This window comes from Callithrix jacchus, chromosome 15 (genome assembly GCF_049354715.1).
Source record: "Callithrix jacchus isolate 240 chromosome 15, calJac240_pri, whole genome shotgun sequence".
NCBI classification, from domain to species: Eukaryota; Metazoa; Chordata; class Mammalia; order Primates; family Cebidae; genus Callithrix; species Callithrix jacchus.
The window spans coordinates 92,234,630-92,260,218 of record NC_133516.1 but is presented as its reverse complement, the minus strand read 5'-3'; positions in this window follow the sequence as shown (position 1 = coordinate 92,260,218).

Sequence of the window (25,589 nt, the reverse complement as noted above, 5' to 3'; positions counted from 1 at the left end):
TTTAGTAGTTGAGGCTTATAAATGGCTTTATATTTTTGTCTAAATAATCTTAATGAGAGCAATGGGATTTCTCTTGATAAGATAGTGCATCTCATTATCAGAATAAGTTCTAACATGAATATGAACTTGTACTGTTTAATTTTTATTTTATTTTGTTTTTCTCAGATCTGTTGCCCCGGCTAGAGTGCAGTGATATATGATCATAGCTCACTGCAGCTACAATCACCTGGGCTCAAGCAATCCTCCTGTCTCATCCTCCCAAGTAGCTGGGGCTACAAGTGTGCACCACCACATGTAGGTAATTATTATTATTATTATTATTTTTGTAGAGATAGAGCCTCATTATTTTACTCAAGCTGTTCTCAAACTCCTTAAGTCAAGGGGTCCTCCTGCCTTGGCCTCCTAAAGTGCTGGGATTACATGCATGCGTCACTGTGCCCGGCTGAGCTTGTTCTGTTAGATAGGCTATTGTGTTGAGTGAGGGGATCAGGTTGTTGGGCATCATATACCTAACTGGTTAAATTAGTCAGAAATTGCAGTGACTTTTGTTCTAGGATTTTTTGTTAAAGTAACTTGGTATGTAACTCTTAATTGTAAGGACTGATAGCTCTTTGGGGAAAGTTTGTAATAAAATCATGACTGAGGGAAACAGCCAATCAAAATTTCAGCATCCAATGATGTAATTATAGATTTAATTCAAAATATCTGTCATTGGTGTTAGATTCTTATCTTGGATCTTTTATTAGAAGTACAGTAACTTGGACACATAGAAAGAAGAAATGCAGAGATCCTTGGTTAGTTTTGAATCTTCACTGCTGGAGGGAAAATACTCTTCAGAAAAGCCCTAAAGCACTTGAGGAGTTTGCAAAGATGAATTTCTTTTAGTGTCAATCATTCACATGTTAGTATTATTGAGTTTCAGATGATTTCTGGAGGATATTGAGCAAACGGGGTTGGGAATGAGGAGTACCCAATGTGGGAAGAAAGCAGGTGGCCGGGAAGACCTGGTAAGAACTCAGACATCAACTATTTTCTGGAATTAACCAAGACCATTACTGCTTACTTTATAAAGTCATAGACTTTGTTGTAGGTAGACTTTCCTTATTTGATGAGTCTATCTACACGTAACATCATGACTACTTAGAAACTGTACTAATGGGAGGGGGAAATTGGTCAGAGGTCTGAAGAAAGAAGGAAAATTCAAAATATGCTAGACATGGCTTTTGAGCCAGCAAAGGAAGGGAAGAGGAAGATGATGGTGTCTCACCCAGTAATGAAACCCAGTGTACTTTTTCCCTGAGCTAGATTTCAAAATAATGCAGGAAGTTGAGTGTGAAGTGGGGGCCATTTTGTAGTGGATAGGGTTGTGTGGGGAAAATTACCCAGAAAAATATTCTACCCTTTGACCCTTGGGTGAGTTAGAGGACTTCCAGAGAGTGACATTTGGATAACAGGAAGTTTAGACTTCTTTGTGAAATTAGACAGGCTATTTACTTAGGGATGACCATAAAAATCCAATTCCCTTAGAGGGGAATCAGGAGAGAAGAATATGCCCACAAGACATTTTCTGAACGAATTACCCGAGAAATTCATGAAACGGTGCTGGTTTGTCCCTAAGAAACAAAAACAAAACCCTCCAGCATCTTACCTGTTTTTCTCTGTATTTTTTTTTTAAATTCCCTGCCATAAAAGTCTTGATGGGAAGCAGAGTCCACCAGCTATAGATAAAGAAGATTCCTTACCACCATAAAAACAGAAAATTCTCAGAAATTGCTTTTCTAGCTCCAATGGAATTAGATCTATCTAATGTAGTGCCTGGAATTTTTCAGTCTGGAGTTAGAGAAGCTGCTGAGGCAGAAACAGGGAGGAGTTCTTGGAGGGCAGCAGCAGGAGTGCCCCCTAGTGGTGGGTTCAGTGCTGGGTGCAGGTGTCAGGGTAAGGGCAGTGTGTTTTCCCCTGAAGGCTCTGTGCTTGCGACTCTGGCTGTGATCATGGCTACAGAGCTTTCCTTTGTTCCTGCTTGTTTAACTTCCCACTGAATGTGAAATTCCAATATCCTTTCATGTCACTATTTTTCCTGCTTAAATCAGGTAGAGTTTGTTTCCGTTCTTTTACACCTCACCAATACACAAGGGAATCACACACTCTTCTCCCATTCAGCCCATTCAGCCCCTAAAGAAGATAACAGGATGGAGTTTAAAGAATTCAAAATTAAGTTGAGCTTTAAACTACAGAGCAGAAAGGAAGGAGAAGAGGGGAGAGAGAGAATGTGATCTTGTGCGATAACGTAGGAGCTTGGGAGCAGGGTAAAAATCCATGGAATTTGGAGCAGTAAGTTTGCTCAAGGACTTCTCTTTACATGTAAAGTCATTTCTATTTCTCTGATTTACTTTATGGCTTTACAGTCCATGATGGCAGGTTCTTGCTTCTCTTATACTATGTTATACCGTCTGGTTCTAACGTGAGACCTGACAAAGAAGAGTTGCTGTAGGATTTGATGAGTCAATTTTTGTGGTTCTGTAGTTTTTTTGACTCTTGGAAATGTGACAAAATAAGGTTTCACAGAATGATGTATCTTTTGTTTATTTCCTTCTAAATGCTGTAAAATCACACCTTGATTATAAAGTAGGATGGAGCTGTGAGGAATTCCCTCATGTATCTTCTGCTTTGCAGAAAATCCTTTGCTACTTTGAACTTTTTATTTTGGTTTGATTTTTGAGTGATTAACATGGGATAAGCGAGTATTTTTTGTAGGATTTACTTGTGAGTAATTCTAAACATAGAATTGCTGCTGTGGGGAGAGTCTGAAAGCAAAATAAAACTTAGAAACTTGAGAACAAAATAGCAAAACTTAGTTTTATCCACAAAGGAAAAAGAAAGAAAAAAACCCTATGGTGCCATAACTGAAGGTCATTGTGCTTGAAGCCAGATGGCTTGCCCTTGGTTTCAGAGGCCAACAGGGCAAATTTCAAACATCACAGCCTGAGATGGCCTTATAATCAAAGAATACAATAACGGAGGAACACTTTGGAAAACCTCTAGTCTTTGCTTATGTTATTTTTCTTTTGCCTATTTGGTAATAATAAGATTTTTAATATTCTGTTTATAGTGTTTGGAGTGGTTCTTTGAATCCAGATGCTTGTCCCTGTGCATTTACATGTTCGATAAACCCTGCACCATAAGAAGAATTGTGGAGGATCAGTTTAATACTTTGCTTTAGGTAGGAACATTAGCCTGCAACTACAGGGAGGTGTGGCAGTTACCCTTACTGATGCCGCACTCAGGTACACATGACTCTTGTTTAGCCTCACATGTAATGATATTGGACTTTTAAGCATAGAGTTAAGTAATAACCAAAATAAGTATTAAATAAACAACTTGCCTCCTTTTTTCTTTTTTGAGATTACTCATAGAAATAGCCAGTTTTATAGTCCAGCTACTTAGTTCAGGTTATGTCCCCACCCAAAAATTTTATACTTGGTGATGAGGCATAACTATTTTCTGTGACTAAGCGAGCATATGAATAAAAGGCCTTTAGTTATTTGATATAATAAAAAATAAGTTTATAAGTTTATACAACAGAAAGGAAAAGCAGGTAAACTTCCCCTGAAATCAGTGATTCTCAACCTTGGCTGTACATCGTAATCACCTGGGAAGCGTTTATAATATTGAGGCCTGGGGTACCACCCCAAAGTCTGACTTATCTGTTCTTGGTTGTGTCCTAGACATCAGGATTTTTTTTAAAGCTGCCTTATATAAAACTACTTGACAGACCAAAATATACTATAATTGGTTGACTTTCTCTAGGTGTTTCATAATGTTGTTAATATCATAATCAAATATTGTCATCAGTCAGTAAGAGGCGGCATAGTATTTAATCCTATCTTGATTCTTTCCTCAAATTCAGTTACAGATTGTGTTTATTATTTAACATCTGTCCTAACCGCAAACTGTAAGCCCTCTGAATATAGGGAGTATCCTTGTGCTATTCTCTACTGTGTATTCCCAAGGCTCTATAAAGTGTTAGGCATATGATAGGCCCTCAAATAGAGTGGAATGAATAAAGAAATACTTATGAAGAGATCTGGTGTATAAATACCTGAAAGCATCAGGTCATGCCAAAGTTCCTTCAATATGCATAATGATGTTGATTCTTCCTATTTATCAGTGTTCTCATTTTATTTTAAAAGTTGATAGTCACTAATGTGTACTATTTCAGAGGAACATTTCTATTAAAATTATGTCTCTTCTGCATGTTTATTTTAAAGAATAAAACAAACATTTTTAACCTTGTAATTATGTAGTGTAATGCATAAACACAAAAGTATGTGAAATAAGTGTAATGTATTTGCAACACAAAGCACACACCCATGTCAACATTGAAGTCAAGAAGTAGAAGACAGTCACCATGCCAGAAGCCTCTTTCATGTGCCCTCTCACATATTTTATTCTTTTCCTAAAGGTAACCATTATCTTGACTTCCAATATTCTGGTCTTGCTGGTCTAAAAAAATGTTATAAGAAAAAGGAAAAAGAACCAGACTGCATACCTTTTTTGGTGTATAGTTCTTCTACTCAACATTGTTTTTGAAATGACTCCACATGGTTTTGAGTCATTTTCAGTACTAGATATTATTCTATTGAATGAAAATTCCACAATTTATTTATGCATTCTACTGATTAATGATCATTTGGGTTCTTTCAACTTTTGGCTACTATAAATAATGATACTGTTAGTGAATATTTTTGTTCCTATTTTTGATGTACAGGTGTACGCATTTCTGTTGGGTTTATAATTAGGAGTAAAATTGCTAGTTGTTGAATATGGAGATAAATAACAACTTTATTTGATACGGCCAAATAATTCTAATGTGATTATTCCAATATCCAATCTCTTCAGCAATATGTGCATACATTCTCTTCCCATTATGCTTCTTCACACCAATATTTGATATTTTCAGTATTCTTAAGTTTAGCCACTTTGGTGGATACATTGTAGTAACTCATTTTAATTTACATTTTATTTCCATAGCTACTAAAAATTAAATAACTTGAATATCCTCTTTTGAAGTGCCTGTTCAATCTCTTGCCCATTTTACCATTGAGTTATCTCTTTTTTTTTAATTGCATTTTAGGTTTTGGGGTACATGTGTAGAACATGCAACATAGTTGCATAGGTACACATGTGGCAGTGTGTTTTGCTGCCTTCCTCCCCTTCACCCACATTTGGCATTTCTCCCAATGCTATCCCTCCCCAGCTCCCCCCCAAGTCCCTCCCCTATTCCCCCCAATAGATCCCAGTGTGTTGTGCTCCCTTCCCTGTGTCCATGTGTTCTCATTGTTCATCACCCGCCTGTGAGTGGGAATATGCAGTATTTCATTTTCTGTTCTTGTGTCAGTTTGCTGAGAATGATGTTCTCCAGATTCATCCATGCCCCTACAATGGACAGGAACTCATCGTTTTTGATGACTGCATAATATTCCATGGTGTATATGTGCCACATTTTCTTAGTCCAGTCTATCATCGATGGGCATTTGGGTTGGTTCCAGGTCTTTGCTATTGTAAACAGTGCTGCAATGAACATTCGTGTTCATGTGTCCTTATAGTAGAACAATTTATAGTCCTTTGGAAATACACCCAGTAATGGGATTGCTGGGTCAAATGGAATTTCTATTTCTAGGTCCTTGAGGAATTGCCACACTGTCTTCTACAATGGTTGAACTAATTTACACTCCCACCAGCAGTGTAGAAGTGTTCCTATTTCTCCACATCCTCTCCAGCATCTGTTGTCTCCAGATTTTTTAATGATTGCCATTCTAACTGGTATGAGGTGGTATCTCAATGTGGTTTTGATTTGCATCTCTCTAATGACCAGTGATGATGAGCATTTTTTCATATGTTTGTTGGCCTCATGTATGTCTTCTTTTGTAAAGTGTCTGTTCATATCCTTTGCCCATTATTGAATGGGCTTGTTTGTTTTTTTCTTGTAAATCTGTTTGAATTCTTTGTAAATTCTGGTTATCAGCCCTTTGTCAGATGGGTAAACTGCAAAAATTTTTTCCCCTTCTGTTGGTTGCTGATTCACTCTAGTGACTGTTTCTTTTGCTGTGCAGAAGCTGTGGAGTTTGCTTAGGTCCCATTTGTCTATTTTGGCTTTTGTTGCCAATGCTTTTGGTGTTTTGTTCATGAAGTCCTTGCCTACTCCTATGTCCTGAATGGTTTTGCCTAGATTTTCTTCTATGGTTTTCATGGTGTTAGGTCTTATGTTTAAGTCTTTAATACATCTGGAGTTAATTTTAGTGTAAGGTGTCAGAAAGGGGTCCAGTTTCTGCTTTCTGCACATGGCTAGCCAGTTTTCCCAATGCCATTTATTAAATAGGGAGTCCTTTCCCCATTGCTTGTTTTTGTCAGGTTTATCAAAGATTGTATGGTTGTAGATATGTTGTGTTGCCTCCGATACCTCTGTTCTGTTCCATTGGTCTATATCTATTTTGGTACCAGTACCATGCTGTTTTGATTACTGTAGCCTTGTAGTATAGTTTGAAGTCCGGTAGTGTGATGCCTCCTGCTGTGTTCTTTTTGCTTAGAATTGACTTGGCTATGCGGGCTCTCTTTTGGTCCCATATGAAGTTTAAGGTGGTTTTTTTCCAGTTCTGTGAAGAAAGTCAATGGTAGCTTGATGGGGACAGCACTGAGTCTGTAAATTACTTTGGGCAGTATGGCCATTTGCACGATATTGATTCTTCCTAACCATGAACATGGAATGTTTCTTCATCTGTTTGTGTCCTCTCTGATTTCGTTGAGCAGTGCTTTGTAGTTTTCCTTGAAGAGGTCCCTTATGTTCCTTGTAAGTTGTATTCCAAGGTATTTTATTCTCTTTATAGCAATTGTGAATGGCAGTTCGTTCTTGATTTGGCTCTCTTTAAGTCTGTTATTGGTGTATAGGAATGCTTGTGATTTTTGCACATTGATTTTATATCCTGAGACTTTGCTGAAGTTGCTTATCAGTTTCAGGAGTTTTTGGGCTGAGACGATGGGGTCTTCTAGATATACTATCATGTCATCTGCAAATAGAGACAATTTGGCTTCCACCTTTCCTAGTTGAATACCCTTTATTTCTTTTTCTTGCCCGATTGCTCTGGCTAAAACTTCCAGTACTATATTGAATAGGAGTGGTGAGAGAGGGCATCCTTGTCTAGTGCCAGATTTCAAAGGGAATCCTTCCAGTTTTTGCCCATTCAGTATGATATTGGCTGTTGGTTTGTTGTAAATAGCTTTTATTATTTTGAGGTACGTTCCATCAATACCTAGTTTATTGAGGGTTTTTAGCATAAAGTGCTGTTGAATTTTGTCAAAGGCCTTCTGTGCATCAATTGAGATAATCATGTGGTTTTTGTTTTTGGTTCTGTTTATGGGGTGAATTACGTTGATAGACTTGCATATGTTGAACCAGCCTTGCATCCCTGGGATGAATCCTACTTGATCATGGTGGATAAGCTTTATGATGTGTTCTTGGAATCAGCTTGCCAGTATTTTATTTATGATTTTTGCATCTATGTTCATCATGGATATTGGCCTGAAGTTTTCTTTTCTTGTTGGATCTCTGCCGGGTTTTGGTATCAGGATGATGTTGGTCTCATAAAATGATTTGGGAAGGATTCTCTCTTTTTGGATAATTTGGAATAGTTTCAGAAGGAATGGTACCAGCTCCTCTTTGTGTGTCTGGTAGAATTCGGCTGTGAATCCATCTGGACCTGGGCTTATTTTGTGTGGTAGGCTCTTAATTGCTGCCTCAACTTCAGACCTTGTTATTGGTCTGTTCATAGTTTTGGCTTCCTCCTGGTTTAGGCTTGGGAGGACACAAGTGTCCAGGAATTTATCCATTTTTTCCAGGTTTACTAGTTTATGTGCACAGAGTTGTTTGTAGTACTCTCTGATGATGGTTTGAATTTCTGTGGAAACTGTGGTGATTTCTCCTTTATCGTTTTTTATTGTGTCTATTTAGTTATTCTCTCTTTTCTTTTTGATCAATCTGGCTAGTGGTCTGTCTATTTTGTTGATCTTTTCAAAAAATCAGCTCTTGGATTTATTGATTTTTTGAAGGGTTTTTCATGTCTCTATCTCCTTCAGTTCAGCTCTGATCTTAGTTATTTCTTGTCTTCTGCTAGGTTTTGAGTTTTTTTGATCTTGCTCCTCTAGCTCTTTCAATTTTGATGATAGGGTGTCAATTTTGGATCTCTCCAATCTTCTCATGTGGGAACTTATTGCTATATATTTTCCTCTAGAGACTGCTTTAAATGTGTCCCAGAGATTCTGGTATTTTGTGTCTTCATTCTTGTTGGTTTCAAAGAACTTCTTTATTTCTGCCTTCATTTCATTGTTTATCCAGTCAACATTCAGGAGCCAGTTGTTCAGTTTCCATTAAGCTGTGCAGTTCTGAGTTAGTTTCTGAATTCTGAGTTCTAACTTGATTGCACTATGGTCTGAGAGACTCTTTGTTATGATTTCAGTTGTTTTGCATTTGCTGAGGAGTGCTTTACTTCCAATTATGTGGTCATTTTAGAGTAGGTGTGATGTGGTGCTGAGAAGAATGTATATTCTGTGGATTTGGGGTGGAGAGTTCTGTAAATGTCTATCAGGTTTGCTTGTTCCAGGTCTGAGTTCAAGTCCTGGATATCCTTGTTAATTTTCTGTCTGGTTGTTCTGTCTAATATTGACAGTGGAGTGTTAAAGTCTCCCACTATTATTGTGTGGGAGTCTAAGTCTCTTTGTAAGTTGTTAAGAACTTGCCTTATATATCTGGGTGCTCATGTATTGGGTCCATATATATTTAGGATCGTTAGCTCTTCTTGTTGTATCGATCCTTTTACCATTATTTAATGTCCTTCTTTGTCTGTTTTGATCTTTGTTGCTTTAAAGTCTATTTTATCAGAGATGAGAATTGCAACTTCTGCTTTTTTTTTGCTCTCCATTTGCTTGGTAAATCTTTCTCCATCCCTTTATTTTGAGCCTTTGTGTATCCTTGCATGTGAGATGGGTTTCCTGGATACAGCATACTGATGGGTTTTGGCTTTTTATCCAATTTGCCAGTCTGTGTCTTTTGATTGGTGCATTTAGCCCATTTACCTTTAGAGTTAATATTGTTATGTGTGAATTTGATACTGCAATTTTAATGCTAGCTGGCTGCTTTGCTCATTAGTTGATGCAGATTCTTCATTGTGTTGATGCTGTTTATCATTTTGTATGTTTTTGGAATGGCTGGTACTGGTTGTTCCTTTCTATGTTTAGTGCCTCTTTCAGGAGCTCTTGTAGAGCAGGCCTGGGGGTGACAAAATCTCTGAGTACTTGCTTGTTCGCAAAGGATTTTATTTTTCCTTCACTTATGAAGCTCAGTTTGGCTGGATATGAAATTCTGGGTTGAAAGTTTTTTTCTTTAAGCATGTTGAATATTGGGCTCTGCTCTCTTCTGGCTTGTAGGTTTTCTGCCAAGAGATCTGCTGTGAGTCTGATAGGCTTCCCTTTCTGGGTGACCTGACCTTTCTCTCTGGCTGTCCTTTGTATTTTCTCCTTCATTTCAACCCTGGTGAATCTGACAATTATGTGCCTTGGGGTTGCTGTTCTTGAGGATTATCTTTGTGGTGTTCTCTGTATTTCCTGGACTTGAATATTGGCCTGCCTTGCTAGGTGGGGGAAATTTTCCTGGATAATATCCTGAAGAGTATTTTCCAGCTTAAATTCATTCTCTTCATCACATTCAGGTACACCTATCAAACGTAGATTAGGTCTCTTCACATAGTCCCACATCTTGGAGACTTTGTTCATTCCTTTTTGTGCTTTTTTCTCTAATCTTGGCTTCTCGTTTTATTTCATTGAGTTGGTCTTCGACTTCTGATATTTTTTCTTCTGCTTGGTCAATTCGGCTGTTGAAACTTGTGCATGCTTCGTGAAGTTCTCGTGTTGTGTTTTTCAGCTCCTTCAATTCACTCATATTCCTCTCTAAGTTGTCCATTCTTGTTATCATTTCCTCAAATGTTTTTTCAAATTTTTCAGGGTTCTTAGTTTCTTTGCATTGATATAGAACATTGTTCTTTTAGCTCAGAGAAGTTTCTCATTACCCACCTTCTGAAGTGTGATTCCGTCATTGCATCACACTCATTCTCCTTCCAGCTTTGTTCCCTTGCTGGTGAGGAGTTTTGGTCCCTTGTAGGAGTTGAGGTATTCTGATTTCGGGTGTTTTCCTCCTTTTTGCACTGGTTTCTTCCCATCTTTGTGGATTTATCCACCTGTCATCTGAGTGGTTGCTGATTTTCCGATTGGGTCTCTGAGTGGATGTCCAGATTGTTGATGATAAAGTATTTCTGTTTCTTAGTTTTCCTTCTAACAGTCTGGCCCCACTGCTGTAGGACTGCTGAGGTCCACTCCAGGCCCTGCTTGCCTGGGGAACTCCTGTAGCAGCTGCAGAACCGTCAGGGTTGCTACCATATTTTTCTTCTTCTGCTATCTTTGTCCCTGAATGATGCCCACCAAATGTCAGTCTGATCAGTCCTTTGTGAGATGACTCTTTGGATATACGGGGGTCAGGGAGCTGCTTGAGGAGACTGTCTGTACTTTATAGGAGCTCAAGTGCTGCGCTGTGAGCTCCATTGTTCATTCAGGGCTGCTAGGCAGGAACATTTATGTCTGCTGCAGCAGAACTCATAAAGCCCCCCTTTTTTTTGTCTCAGGTGCTCTGTCCTGGGGAATTAGGGCTCCATTTATGAGTATCTGTTGCACTATCCTGCCCAGAAAGGGGGCAGTCTAATCACTGCTTTCCTGCAGTGGTTATGCTGAGCTGCCATGGGCTCCACCCTGTTGCCGTCGGCTCAGCCCTGCTGCCCTGTGTAATTCCCTGTAGTCCTGTTTATATGGGTGTGCTCACCTCTATAGTGGCGGACTCTCTCTGTTATTGCAGGTTGCCTTGGCAACGGCAGGCTACATCAGCAATGGCAGTGTAGCTCCGTAGGGGTCAAGTGCCTCGGTAATGGCAGACGCCCCTGCCCCTCCAAGCTGCACTGTCCTGGGTTCCTCTGTGCTTGCCGTGAAACTCTCAACCCCGAGCATTTCCAAATGCTATTTTGTTTTTGTGGGGGTGGGACCCGCCGAGCCTGATCACCTGGCTCCCTGCTTTAGAGCCTTTTTTTTTTTTTTAAGTTGGGCGGTTGACTCTCTCCCAGGTGTTCCAGTTGCCTGCTGCAAGGGTGCTGGGATCTGTGTGATTTCCTGTGTAGCAACCCACTGCGCCAGCTCAAACCATGTTGCTGCCCAGGAATCTCCTGGGCTGGCTTTCTGTTTAAGTCTCATTTAATCAGATGAATGTTCTAATCTGCCTTCCAAAATCTCCAATTGCCAGTTTAACAGGGCAACCAAACTAGCGTATTTTGTACGGAGTGTCACTGCGCTGCGGCCTCGGCCCAAATAGCTGCGCCGGCCCAAACTGCTGCGCGGCCTGTGGGGCTCTTACACCTGGGAATCTCCTAGTCTGTGGACAATAAAGATCCATATGGACCTGTAATCCCAGCACTTTGGGAGGCCGAGGTGGGTGGATCACGAGGTCAAGAGATCGAGACCATCCTGGTCAACATGGTGAAAACCCGTCTCTACTAAAAATACAAAAAATTAGCTGGGCGTGGTGGCACATGCCTATAATCCCAGCTACTCGGGAGGCTGAGGCAGGAGAATTGCCTGAACCTGGGAGGCGGAGATTGCGGTGAGCTGAGATTGTGCCATTGCACTCCAGCCTGGGTAACAAGAGCGAAACTCCGTCTCAAAAAAAAAAAGATACATATGGAAATGTGGCATCCACTCACCCTCTGCGGATTGACTGGGAGCTGCAATCCTGAGTTGGTCCTACAGTGCCATCTTCCTAAGTCCCCACGAGTTATTTCTTTACTGATTTGTATGAGTTAGTACATATGACCCCTTTGTCAATTATATGTATTAAAAATATCTGCTTCCATCTGTAGCTTGCTTTTTCATGCTCTTAATGGTGTATTTTGATTAACAGAACTTTTTATATTTAATATAGTTTAATTGATCAATCTTTTTCTTTATGGATAGTTCTTTTTATGTGTTCCTTTTAAGTAATCTTTCCACACTGAGATCATAAACAGCACCAGGAACTTTCAATAGTGATAAAAATGTTCTGTATCTTTGTCATTAGTACTATTTCCAAGTGCTATTGAACAGTTGAAATGTGGACAGTGTGACTGAAAAACTGAATTGTAAATTTAATTTAAATTAAATTAATTTAAATTGTCAGGTATGGCCAGTGGCTATTGTATCGAACAGGGCAGTGCTAGGAGTTCATGAGTTTGTCTTTTACATTTAGAGCTATAATCCAGCTGGGGCTGATTTTGCATGGTATGGCATGAGTCAGGTTCAAATTGATTCCCATATGGATTTTGAATGGTCCCAGGACAATCTGTTAAAAACACTCTGCTTCCACCACTGTTCTGCTGAACCACTATTTTTGGAGCTCTCTATTCCTGTCCATTTGCATGACTTTTTTTTTTGGTTCTACCTGATCTTAACGATGTAGATTCATTACGTCTTCATGTGATAGAGTAATTCTACTTTGTTCAGGAGCATCTAGACTATTCTTAGCCCTTTGTATTTTTATATGAATTTTAGAATCAGTATATGTGTAAATATATATTTATAAATATATACAAAATTCCATTGGGTTGTAATTATAATTTTATTGACTCTGTAGGCTTAATTTTAATACCCTCTTTCTATCTTCTATTAACATACAGTCTCTTCTTTCTGTATCACTTAGTAATATTGGTTTAAAACTTTTGCATCTATAGTTTCTTATGACCTTTTTTAGATCAGTTTTAGGTTCACAGAAACATTGAGAAGAAAGGATATAGATTTGCTATGTACTTTCTGCCCTCACATATGCATCGCCTCCTCCATTATCAGTATCCCTCACTAGAGTGGTACATTTGTTACAAGTCATGAACCTGCACTGTCACATCATAATCACCCATACTCTGCAGTTTACATTAGGTTTCACTCTTGGTGTTGTACATTCTATGGGTTTGAACAGGTATATAATGACATATATCTACCATTTCAGCATCGCACGGAGTATTTTCACATATTCTGCATGTACAACTTAGTGTTCCAACCCAAAGTTCAAAGGGTCTTACTAGACTCTTCCTGTTTTTGGCATTTCCTGGACACCAGTTTTTGTTCACTGGCCCGTTCAGGCTATCAAAAGCTCTGCCTAACTCAGCCTCTTAGCTATCCCGTACAGGATCAGTCTTTATGGAAAACAGGTCCCAAATGTGTGGCTTATCTCTTTTTCTCTCTTTCTTCTTCTCTATATCTTGGTCTTATAATTTTTATTGCCTTCTTAGGTCTGGAATGAATTCATGCAGAATTTTTAAACATTTTTTCTCATCTTCAGCGGGAGCGGTGATCAGAATTACTAGAATCCAAACACATTCTACCTTTACAGTTACCTTGTGAGGTTGCTCATATCTTAGTTTTACCAGTGAAGTAACTAACATATAGAGAGATTAAAATAAAATGGAATTTTTAAGAAGTTACTTTAGTAATGGAGCAACAATATTTTAATAACCCTTAGTACTTAAATTAGGACAAATATTGAATGTGAAATAATGCATACATATCACAAATCCAATGGATGTCAGTGAAAGGTGGGGGAGGCCTCATTAGTAGCGTAACTATGATTTTGAAAAACATGTTTTGAAAATTTTTCTTTTTTGTTTGACACTCTTTTGTGTTTAGTGACTGTATTAGCATTTTTAGTGCAGGTGATAGAATTGTGGACTGGGATGAAATGCTCAGATGATTACGGTATACACCTTTAAAAATGATAGTTGGAATGTGAGAGGCACTGGGAAAGACTTGCAGTAATATCTGCAAGTGAAAGTTTTATTTCTCTCTCTGAGCTTCTTGCAGTAGCTGCTTCTGAGTGGCTGATGTGCTGCCTCACAGGTAGACAAGTTCACACTTGTAGAAGTAGCTTGTTTCTTCTTTCCCTTCCAGTTCCTAGAAGTTGGGACACCCTCTTTAGACATTAGCAAACAGACAATAAACAAAGAATAGGAAACTCCTATGTAAGAAGTATAAGCAAATACCACATAACTTAGTCATATTTTCTCCAATATCCTTTCATGGATTCTTAGTGATAACTACCTTTTTTAAAATTGCATTTTAGGTTTGGGGGTACATGTGAAGAACATGCAAGATTGTTGCATAGGCACATACATGGCAGTGTGATTTGCTGCCTTCCTCCCCTTCACCTATATCTGGTATTTCTCCCCATGCTATCTCTCCCCAACTCCCCACCATCTGCTGCCCCTCCCCTATTCCCCACAACAGACCCCAGTGTGTGATGCTCCCCTCCCTGTGCTCCCTGTGTCCATGTGTTCTGATTGTTCAACACCCACCTATGAGTGAGAACATGCGGTGTTTGATTTTCTGTTCTTGTGTCAGATTGCTGAGAATGATGGTGATAACTATTTTTAAGTACCTATACAATGTTAAAAGAATTAATACTTATTTTAAACATATATTTTTCTGATCATATACTTATAGAAAATTTCAAAGAAAGCATAAAGAAGAAAATAGCATGACACCATAATCTTGCCATGTAGAAATAAATGACATAATTATCATTTTAAGATAAATCTCAATAGTCTTTTCTATGTCTGCATTTTTCAAAAACATGTAGTAGCATGTTTTGTAAATCATTTTCTAAACTATTTTAAACTGTCTTCTCTGATCATGAAATCACAATAATTTTTTATAAATATTTCAATAATTCCCTACTATCTCATTAAATATATATGTTGTGTATCTAAGACCATTGGAATGGTTATTTCTAAGGTTTTGCTGTTTTAATAACATTGATATGAGGATCTTTGGAAATCTTTGATCATTTTCTTGAGATAGCCTAAAGAATGGATCAAAATGTTTCAATATGGATTATATCGATTTATCATCTGCCAATTCAACTCATAACCCACTGCCATTTGTACTAATGAATGTATTGTGAGCTTAAATGAGTGTGTTTCATTTCTAAGTTGAGTATTTAAATACTAGTGTAGGATCCTTTATCGTTCTTTCTCTTTTCCTTGGCATATCAGTAATGTTCAAAACAGTGACTGTTCTGTCTGCTGTGGATCTCTGAATAACAGAGACTCTTTTCTAATATATGAAGGACATGTGGCCTAAACAACAAAAATAAACACTTTGAGGTTTTGGGGGGTTTTGTTTCTTTAGCAAGACCTAGCTATTCTGATTGAATGTTTTCCCCCAATCTTTACTGTCTTAATCAGAAATTTATTTGTCATATACTCTGTGTTCTGTTCAGCATCTTTGTTCTTAGGTGACATAATGATACTATATCGTATAATATATAACATAATAGTATTCAAACTATTATTGTCAAAAAAGTATTTTGATGATTAGAGATTTAGAATGTATTCTAATATTTGGCTGGGTCAGTATCTTTTTACTCCTTTGTTCAAAATTTTATTCGTTTTTCTAACTGGTTTTATTCCCAAATGAACTTTAGAATCAGTAACTTAAAGAGTTACTGATTCTAATTACTGGTTTACTGATTTTTCAATTTAAAAAATCCTGTTGTTTATATTCTAGACATTTTTAAATAGGATTTATCAGAAGAACTAATTCTTTAGTTGTCAATTTTGTGTCTGTCCTTTCTACTTTTTTTGTATTTCATTGCTTTCTTTTTTCTCTTTGTCTTTATACATTTCTGCTTTTAATCTAGTTGTAATTTTATAATTTAATGCTTAATTCACTTATTCTTGTTCTTCAAAGTCAATACTTTTACTAGTAGCAACTTTATAAAGCTATAACTCATAAGTTTGGCCTATAGGAATCTGAATTTTATTTTGCTTAACTAATCTTTAGTATATTTCATTTTAACTGTTAATATTGTAACTACCTAGGGATATATATGTGTATATGTATATAGATATATAGATATAGATATAAGTTCTCTTTTACGTCTCAACTGAAAGCCTGGAATTTTTTACTAAGTTTCCCCCACTGTTGTAGATTGTGAATTCAAACCTGTGTCTCTCTGATAGACTGACAGACTGCTGAAATCTTGGCTTCACTCTTTGGCATCTTAGCTGAGGCTTTTTCCTTGTTATTTCCAAGTCTCAATCAGTATGAGTAAAACTTAGCCGTTGGCAAATGCCTGAAGAGCAAATCGCTGTAGTATTTTGGGCTATCCTTTCTGCGTCCCCTTTTCCTTCTTCCATTCTGCTTTCCTTGGTCTGTGTCTCCTCAGTGCCAGCTTACCACTTTCTGCTTAGAAATGGTGGTCTACATCACCAACACTTCTGAGGAAAGCAGCCTTAAAAGTGTGATCATATTATTCTGTCTCTCTTCTTTATGGGATAATTGCCCTTCAGCTTCTGAAAGGCTCAGTTGCTCTTTGACCCCTTCACTATTGCATTCAAACATTTTTCTAATCTTTTATGCAGCTTTTGTAATTGTTTGTGGCAGGAGAATTGGTGATGACCAGAGAACAGAAATTCTCTCTTAACTTAATGTAGTCTTTCCTTGTATTGATCAATTCCTTTTTGATTTTGATCTTAGCCTTTATTCTACTCTATGTTAAACTCATCTCTTATGTTTCAGAAAAGGCTGTTTCAATTTGTTAGAAATGCAAAGTAGATAATTTCTAAAAATATCTTCAGTTCTTATGGTTAATCCTTTTATATGTAACCCTAAGGCAGTACTTCCTTTCTTTGTGTTACTTAATATTGCTTTACTTATCTTTGAAAAAAAAGAAATCTGTCCAGGCTTTGTGCAAGAAAAAAACCTATAATTTCTCTAAGTTCTCTGTACTTTTGATTAGGTTATGGAGTAAATATCTCATCCCTTAAACAGAAAGGGATTGTTTTTATTAGACATCTACTAGCCAGATTTCCAAGGTCTATGATTCATTGGTTTAGAATGACTCTGCTTGATTTTCTCTTGTCTTTCAGCCAAATTTACTGACTCAGAAGGGAGTTTTTTTTTCCTGAATCATTTGAGAACAACTGCAGTTCTTTCACAAGGGTAGTATTTGACCAGTAACAATCCCAAAGGCACTGGTTTCCTTGCCTCTTCCATCATTTCACCTGCCTCTTTTAAAGACTTCACATCAGAAGAACATGCCTTATATGTGTGTTTTTATAAGCCCCAGCTCCCTTGGATTATGAAGGGTTATATTCAATGAGAGTTTTGGAAGGAGAATGTCTTAAAAGTTATTCTTGTATTGTAAAGGAATGACTGCCAGGTGTTGGATGAGGGAAGAGCAGCTTATATATAAATAAAAAATATATATATATATATTATTGTGTTTTAGGTTTTGGGGTACATGTGAAGAAAATGCAAGATTGTTGCATAGGTACATACATGGCAATATGGTTTGCTGCCTTCCTCCCCATCACTTATATCTGGCATTTTGGCTTCAATACTGGTAACCCCACTTTCAAGCTACCCACTAATGGAAAGATCATTGAAACCTTTCTCGGTGGTAAAATTGGTATGATAGTAGCACTGTGCTCAAATAGTTATTGTAAGAACAAACTACAAAACAGAATACAATCAGTATACTCTTGGTACAAAGAAAATGTTCCTAAATATTAGCTGTTATTATTACTTTTATTCCTACTCTTATTTTATTGGATTTAAATACTAGTAACTTTCATGCCATTTCAGGGATCAGATTCTTTTGGGAAATTCATACATTTCATGCATTAATCCGGGTTTATAACATTTCCAATTTGATGAGGTATGGGGGATAGAGCCAAGTGGGATCTAGGGTATAGCAATGCGGAAAAGGAAAAGTCTCATGAAAGATTCCTAAGGCTAATTTTTACAATACAAATAATCCATCCTAGTCATTCAGGAGGTGAGGGCTTCCACGTTAGAGTCCTATTTTAGTTCACTGTTTTATTTGCATTTTTTTAAACATCAGCTTTAAAATTTCAGTCTTGTGTTTAAGGCTGCAATAAGAAGAGTCCCAGAGGCAAATTAGGAGCCTTGTGTTCTCTAGTCCTAGGTCAGTTGATATTAGGCTATATAATCCAGGGTATATCACATCATTTCTTTGTGTTTTGGTTTCATCCGTTAGGTGAGGAGTTTGGACTAGATGCTTCCTCAGGCTCATTCAATTATAAAAGATGACTGTTCTAAGAGGAGAGGCTTGTATATTGACATGAATAGATCTGCCAATGCTCATGTTCTATAATAGATTTTTAATTTATAGCGATTCATCTCCTCCTCTTCCTCCTTTTCTCTAACCACCCATTCATTCAGATTTTGTGAACTTGATTTCAGATTGAGATATTAATGGTTCACAGTGTCACAGTTCAGATATGTGATCTTGGAAAGATGTGAGGTCCTCACTGCACATAGTCCACACAAAAGCCTTTAATTAAACACATGAAATGTTTTAATCACATGCTCTTGAGAAAACTATAAAAAGGACCCATCCCAGGCCCAGATGTGCCCTTGGAAAAAATTGGGCCAGCAGAAGAGAAGAAGGGGTGGGAATTTTAGCCTTGATTACTTCCATCTGTTGTTCTTCAGAAAAAAACTTCTTACATGTACACTAGATGTGAGAAAAATTATAAGAACCTGATATTAAAGTTGGATGAAATAAGTAGGGTTAATAGACTAATAGCCCTAAATTTTGAAACGGGATTGTAGATTTCAAATTGTGTTTAAGTCTCAATTGCTAGTTGCTTTTATGTCCCTTGGCTTCATTCTTTTTAACTTTAATGCTTCTATTATGAGCCTAGAACATGCCATATATTATGGCAAATAAGTGCACCCCATGGAGCTGGGCTTGATCAGAAATTTTTTATACAAACTTCTGAACACTTAATATAGTCACTGATATCAATTATTTTTCAATCATTTAAACAGCAGAGGCTGCCCTAGACTATAAGTGGGGAGACCTCAGTCGAAGGTATCTTTTTTTTTTTTTTTTTTTTTTTTTTATTGGATTATAGGTTTTGGGGTACATGAGCAGAGCATGCAAGACAGTTGCGTAGGTACACACATGGCAGTGTGCTTTGCTTTTCTTCTCCCCTTCACCCACATTTGGCATTTCTCCCCAGGCTATCCCTCCCCACCTCCCCCTCCCACTGGCCCTCCCCTTTCCCCCCCAATAGACCCCAGTGTTTAGTACTCCCCTCCCTGTGTCCATGTGTTCTCATTTTTCATCACCCACCTATGAGTGAGAATATGCGGTGTTTCATTTTCTGTTCTTGTGTCAGTTTGCTGAGGATGATGTTTTCCAGATTCATCCATGTCCCTACAAACGACACGAACTCATCGTTTCTGATTGCTGCATAATATTCCATGGTGTATATGTGCCACATTTTTCCAATCCAGTCTATTATCAATGGGCATTTGGGTTGATTCCAGGTCTTTGCTATTGTAAACAGTGCTGCAATGAACATTCGTGTGCATGTGTCCTTATAGTAGAACGATTTATAGTCCTTTGGATATATACCCAGTAATGGGATTGCTGGGTCAAATGGAATTTCTATTTCTAAGGCCTTGAGGAATTGCCACACTGTCTTCCACAATGGTTGAACTAATTTACACTCCCACCAACAGTGTAAAAGTGTTCCTTTTTCTCCACATCCTCTCCAGCATCTGTTGTCTCCAGATTTTTTAATGATCGCCATTCTAACTGGCGTGAGATGGTGTCTCAATGTGGTTTTGATTTGCATCTCTCTGATGACTAGTGACGATGAGCATTTTTTCATATGATTGTTGGCCTCATATATGTCTTCTTTCGTAAAGTATCTGTTCATATCCTTTGCCCACTTTTGAATGGGCTTGTTTGTTTTTTTCCTGTAAATCTGCTTGAGTTGTTTGTAAATTCTGGATATCAGCCCTTTGTCAGATGGGTAGACTGCGAAAATTTTTTCCCATTCTGTTGGTTGCCGATCCACTCTAGTGACTGTTTCTTTTGAGTTTTGCTCTTGTTACCCAGACTGGAGTGCAATGGCGTGATCTCGGCTCACCGCAACCTCCGCCTCCTGGGTTCAGGCAATTCTCCTGCCTCAGCCTCCTAAGTAGCTGGGATTACAGGCACGTGCCACCATGTCCAGCTAATTTTTTGTATTTTTGGTAGAGACGGGGTTTTCACAATGTTGACCAGGATGGTCTCGATCTCTTGACCTCGTGATCCACCCGCCTCGGCCTCCCAAAGTGCTGGGATTACAGGATTGAGCCACCGTGCCCGGCCTGAAGGTATCTTAATCAATCTAGCTTCAATACGTCATCTTTTAGTTTAACAGAGACATATTGCAACACAGATCAGATTTTACATTATTAGCTAGTCTGTTATCCTTTCCAGATGACGGCAGGGTTGATGTTAGAGTGGACCCTCCATGACTTTTGGTATTCATAAATAATGCAATAAACTGGCCAAATTCTTATAGATATGTTAGTGATATATGCAGTTGACGTCTGACGATTGTGAAGGACTGGGGTACTAAGCCTGGTTTTACTCTTTGATTTAAATTTCTACTCTGTTGCTGCCAAGTATAACTTGAGAACCTATTATAGATTTATGTAAGTCCTAAGAGGATAGTTTTATAACTGTGCTTAACCTTTTTAATGTATTTTCATTCAAGGCAGTTAATGAAACATTTTAAATTATTCTACACAGTTAAAAAATTACCAAGCTTAAAAGGAAATGATATTCCTAAAATACTTTGAACTCTAATTAAATGTGGAATATTTGAACACTTTTAAAATATGGAACTTTTAGGGTATAGATATATAAAAAGTAGTAATCATAGTGTTTTACTCATGTGATCAGATCAAAAAATAATAAAATGAAATACAATCTGTTTACTCTGATTTCCACTAAGCAGTCAGATTTAGAGTCTGCATTCATTACAGCTGGAGAGAATCACCCTGAAGAGAAACGCTGTTGCATCAAATTTTGGGAAATGTGAACAATTCCAAGTGAATTAGTGTTCTTTCCAAAACCAGTTTATAGGAGGGATCAAGATCAGAGTTTGACTATCGAAATGATCTTGCTCTTTGTTTTCTTGTTTCTATTGTAAACCTGAGGAAAATGTGACATAATTTATTTTTAATATGTTTATGTATGTGTCTACTGGTTATCTTAAACCAAGGGAAAAATCTTTGCATTTCTGGGAACAAAAAATATGAACACACCTGGCACTCACAGAATTTGCTGAGTGAATCAGTGAATGAATCAATGGTATCTTTCCAACTGTCATCTTTTAGAGATGGTTGACATCTGACAAACTAGGTAATAAGGAAAAGTGCCTCCCCCAGCTCCTAACCATAGAATATTTGGTAAAAATTAAAAGAAAAGTAAGTTTTAAATTAAAAGTTCAAACATTAAATGGAAATTCCCTGTTAACAAAATTAAAGAAAAACACCCTAAAATGAGAGAGATGAACAAAGCTACACTAAATGGCCAAAGGGTGCACCTAATCTAAATGGTCCATAAGACTAGGGCTTGACATGAGAGCTAGAAAGAGACTTTGCTCTTCAGTTACCAATTCACAGGATGATAATAAAGGAGAACTTCAGAGTGACAGCTCTACCTAAGAGCAGTCTAGTTTTGGAATAAAAAAATCAGTGGATAAATCACCCAATGTGTTGAGAGAGGTGTCATGGCTCCAGTGGAATGTTTGGGTCTAAACTAATAATGGCCATTAGAAAACAATTGAGGAGAGGAGAATCATTCATTAACTCAGGTGTCAACATCTCTGAAAAAAAGAATTACACAAAAAAGGTGAAAATTTTAAAAAGTTTTTGCACAGCAATGGAAACAATAAAAAAAATAAAAAGGCAGCCTACAGAATGGCAGCAAATAAGCTGAGTGCAATAGCTCATGCCTGTAGTCCCAGCACTTTGGGAGACCAAGGTGAGAGGATTGCTTGAGGCCAAGTTTGAAACCAGCCTGGGTGATACAATGAGACTCCATCTCAAAAATTTTTTTTTAAATTATCTGAGTGTGATGGCACATGTCTGTAGTTCTAGCTACTGGGGAGGCTGAGGCAGAAGGATCACTTGAGCTCAGGAGCTTCAGGCACTGCATTCCAGTCTAAACAACAGAGTGAAACCCTGTCTCTAAAACAATATTCTCAGCAAACTGACACAAGAACAGAAAATCAAACACCACATGTTCTCACTCATAGGAGGGTGTTGAACAATGAGAACACATGGACACAGGGAGGGAGCATCACACACTGAGGTCTGTGGGGGGGGTACTAGGGAGGGACAGTTGGGGGTAGGGAGTTAGGGAGGGATAACATGGGGAGAAATGCCAGATATAGGTGATGGGGATGGAGGCAGCAAACCATTTTGCCATGTATATACCTATGCAACAATTGTGTATGTTCTTCACATGTACCCCAGAACCTAAAATGCAATTAAAAGAAAACAATACAAAACCAGTATTAAACAAAAATGCAACCAAGGACCATCATAGAGTCCACTTCACTCCCCCTGCTCCCTCCACCGGAGCAGGTGCTGATATCCATGGCTGAGACCTGAAGATGGATCACATCATAGGACTCTTTTCAGACACTCCCTAGTACCAGCCCAAAGCCACGTAGCTACACTGGTGGCTAGGTCCAGAATGGGAATAATCACTACAGTTTGGCTCTCAGGAAGCCTCATCCCTAAGGGAAGGGGGAGGGAACCACATCAAGGGAGCACCCCATGGGCCAAAAGAATCTGAACAGCAGCCTTTGAGTCCCAGATCTTCCCTCTGGCATAGTCTACCTAAATGAGAAGAAACCAGAAAAACAACTCTGGTAATATGAAAAAGCGAAACACCCCCAAAATATCTCACTAACTCACCAGCAATGGATCCAAACAAGAATAAATCCCTGAATTGCCAGAAAAAATGTTTAGGAGGTTGTTTATTAAGCTACTCAATGGGGCAGCAAAGAAAGGTGAATACCAACTTAAAGAAATTTTCTAAATGTCACATAATATGGACAAAAAATCTTCAGAGAGATAGATAACATAAATAAAAGACAATTGCAACTTCTGGAAATGAAGAACATAGAAAGGCAAAATATACTGTAATGTCTCAGCAACAGAATCAAACAAATAGAAGAAAGTACCTCAGAGCTCAAGGACAAGGCTTTCAAATTAACTGAATCCAACAAAGACAAAGAAAAAAGAATCAAAACAAAATGAAAAAGCCTCTAAGAAGTTTGGCATTGTGTTGAAAAACCAAACCTAAGAAAAGTTGATGTTTCAGAGAAAAAATAGAAATGTAAAACTCTGGAAAACATGTTTAAGGGAATAATCAAGGAAACTTTCCTGGCATTTCTAGAGATCTAGACATTCAAATACAAGAAGCTCAAAGAGCACCTGGGAAATTAATCACAAAAAGATCATCACATAGGCATATAGTCATCAAGTTATCTAAATTAAAGGTGAAGTAAAGAATCTTAAGAGCAATGAGGAAAAGCAAAACCTATCAGATTACCAGCAGATTTCTCAGCAGAAACCCTGCAAAATAGAAGGGATTATGGTCCTATCTTTAGTCTCTTTATACAAAACAATTATCAGCCAAGAATTTTGTGTCCAGCAAAAATAAACTTCATAAATGAAGGAAAAGATAGAGTATTTTTCAGACAAATGTGAGAGAATTCACTTCTACAAAGCCAGTACTACAACAACTGCTAAAAGCTCTAAATCTTCAAATAACTCTTCAAAATACACCAAAATAGAACCTCCTTAAAGCATAAATCACACAGGACCTATAAGACACACACACACACACACACAAACACACACAAAATGTATATTCAGGAAACAAATAGCATAATGAACAGAATAGTACCTCACATCTCAATACTAACATTGAATGTAAATGGCCTAAATCCACCACTTAAAAGATACAGACCAATGGAACAGAATGGGTAACCCAGAAATAACACCAAATACTATAGCCAACTGATCTTCAACAAAGCAAGCAAAAATATAAAATGGAGAAAGCACCTCCTGTTCAACAAATGATGCTGAGATAATTGGCAAGGCAAATGTAAAAGAATGTAACTGGAGCCTCATCTCTTACCATATGCAAAAATCAACTCAAGATGGATCAAAGACTTAAATCTAAGACCTGAAACAATAAAAATTCTGGAAGATAACATTGGAAAAACCTTTCTAGATATTGGCTTAGGCCAAGAATTTATGACCAAGAACCCAAAGCAAATGCAACATAAACAAAGGTAAATAGATGGGACTTAATTAAACTAAAAAGCTTCTGCACAGCAAAAGAACAATCAGCAGAGTAAACAGACAACCCACAGAGTGGAAGAAAATCTTCACAATCTATGCATCCAACAAAGGAATAATATCCAGAATTTATAAGAAACACAAATCAGAAAAAATCTCATCACAAAGTGGGCTAAGGACATAAATATTCTCAAAAGGAGACATACAAATGGTCAACGAGTATATGAAAAAATGCTCAACATCACTAATGATCAGCAAAATGAAAACCAAAACCACAATACAATACCTCCTTACTCCTGCAAGAATGACCATAATTTAAAAAGTCAAAAAATAATAGATGTTGGTGGGGATGTGGTGAAAAGGGAACACTTTTACACTGTTGGTGGGAATATAAACTAGTACAACCACTATGGAAAATGGTGTGGAGATTTCTTGAAAAACAAAAAGTAGATCTACAATTTGATTCAGCAATCCCACTACAAAGTATCTACCCTGAGCGAAATAAGTCATTATACAAAAAAGATACTGTACACACATGTTGATGACAGCACAATTTGTAACTTCAAAAACATGAAAGCAGGCTGGGTGCAGTGGCTCATGCCTGTAATCCCAGTGTTTTGGGAGGCCGAGGTGGGTGGATCATGAGATCAGGAGATTGAGACCATCCTGGCTAACACGATGAAACCCCATCTCTACTAAAAAATACCAAAAGTTAGCCAGGTGTGGTGGCATGCACCTGTAGTCCCAGCTACTTGAGAGACTGAGGCAGGAGAATCACTTGAACCAAGGAGGCAGAGGTTGCAGTGAGCCAAGATTGTGGCACTGCACTCCAGCCTGGATGACAGAGTGAGACTCCATCTCAAAAACAAAAACAAAAACAAAAAAACTTGAAAGCAGCCCAAATGCCCATCAATCAATGTGTGGATAAAGAAAATGTAATATATATATTACACACACACACACACACACACACACACACACACACACACCATGGAATACTACTTAGCCATAAAAAAGGAATGAAATATTAGCATTCACAGAGATCTAGTTGGAATTGGAGACCATTATTCTAAGTGAAGTAATTCAGGAATGGAAAACCAAACATCATATGTTCTTACTCATAAGTGGGAGTTAAGCTAAGAGGACACAAAGGCATAAGAATGTTACAATGACTTTAGAGACTTGAGGAAAATGGTGAGAGGTGGGTGAGGGATAAGAGACTACCCATTGGGTACAGTGTACACTGCTCAGATTACGGGTGCACCAAAATCTCAGAAATCCCT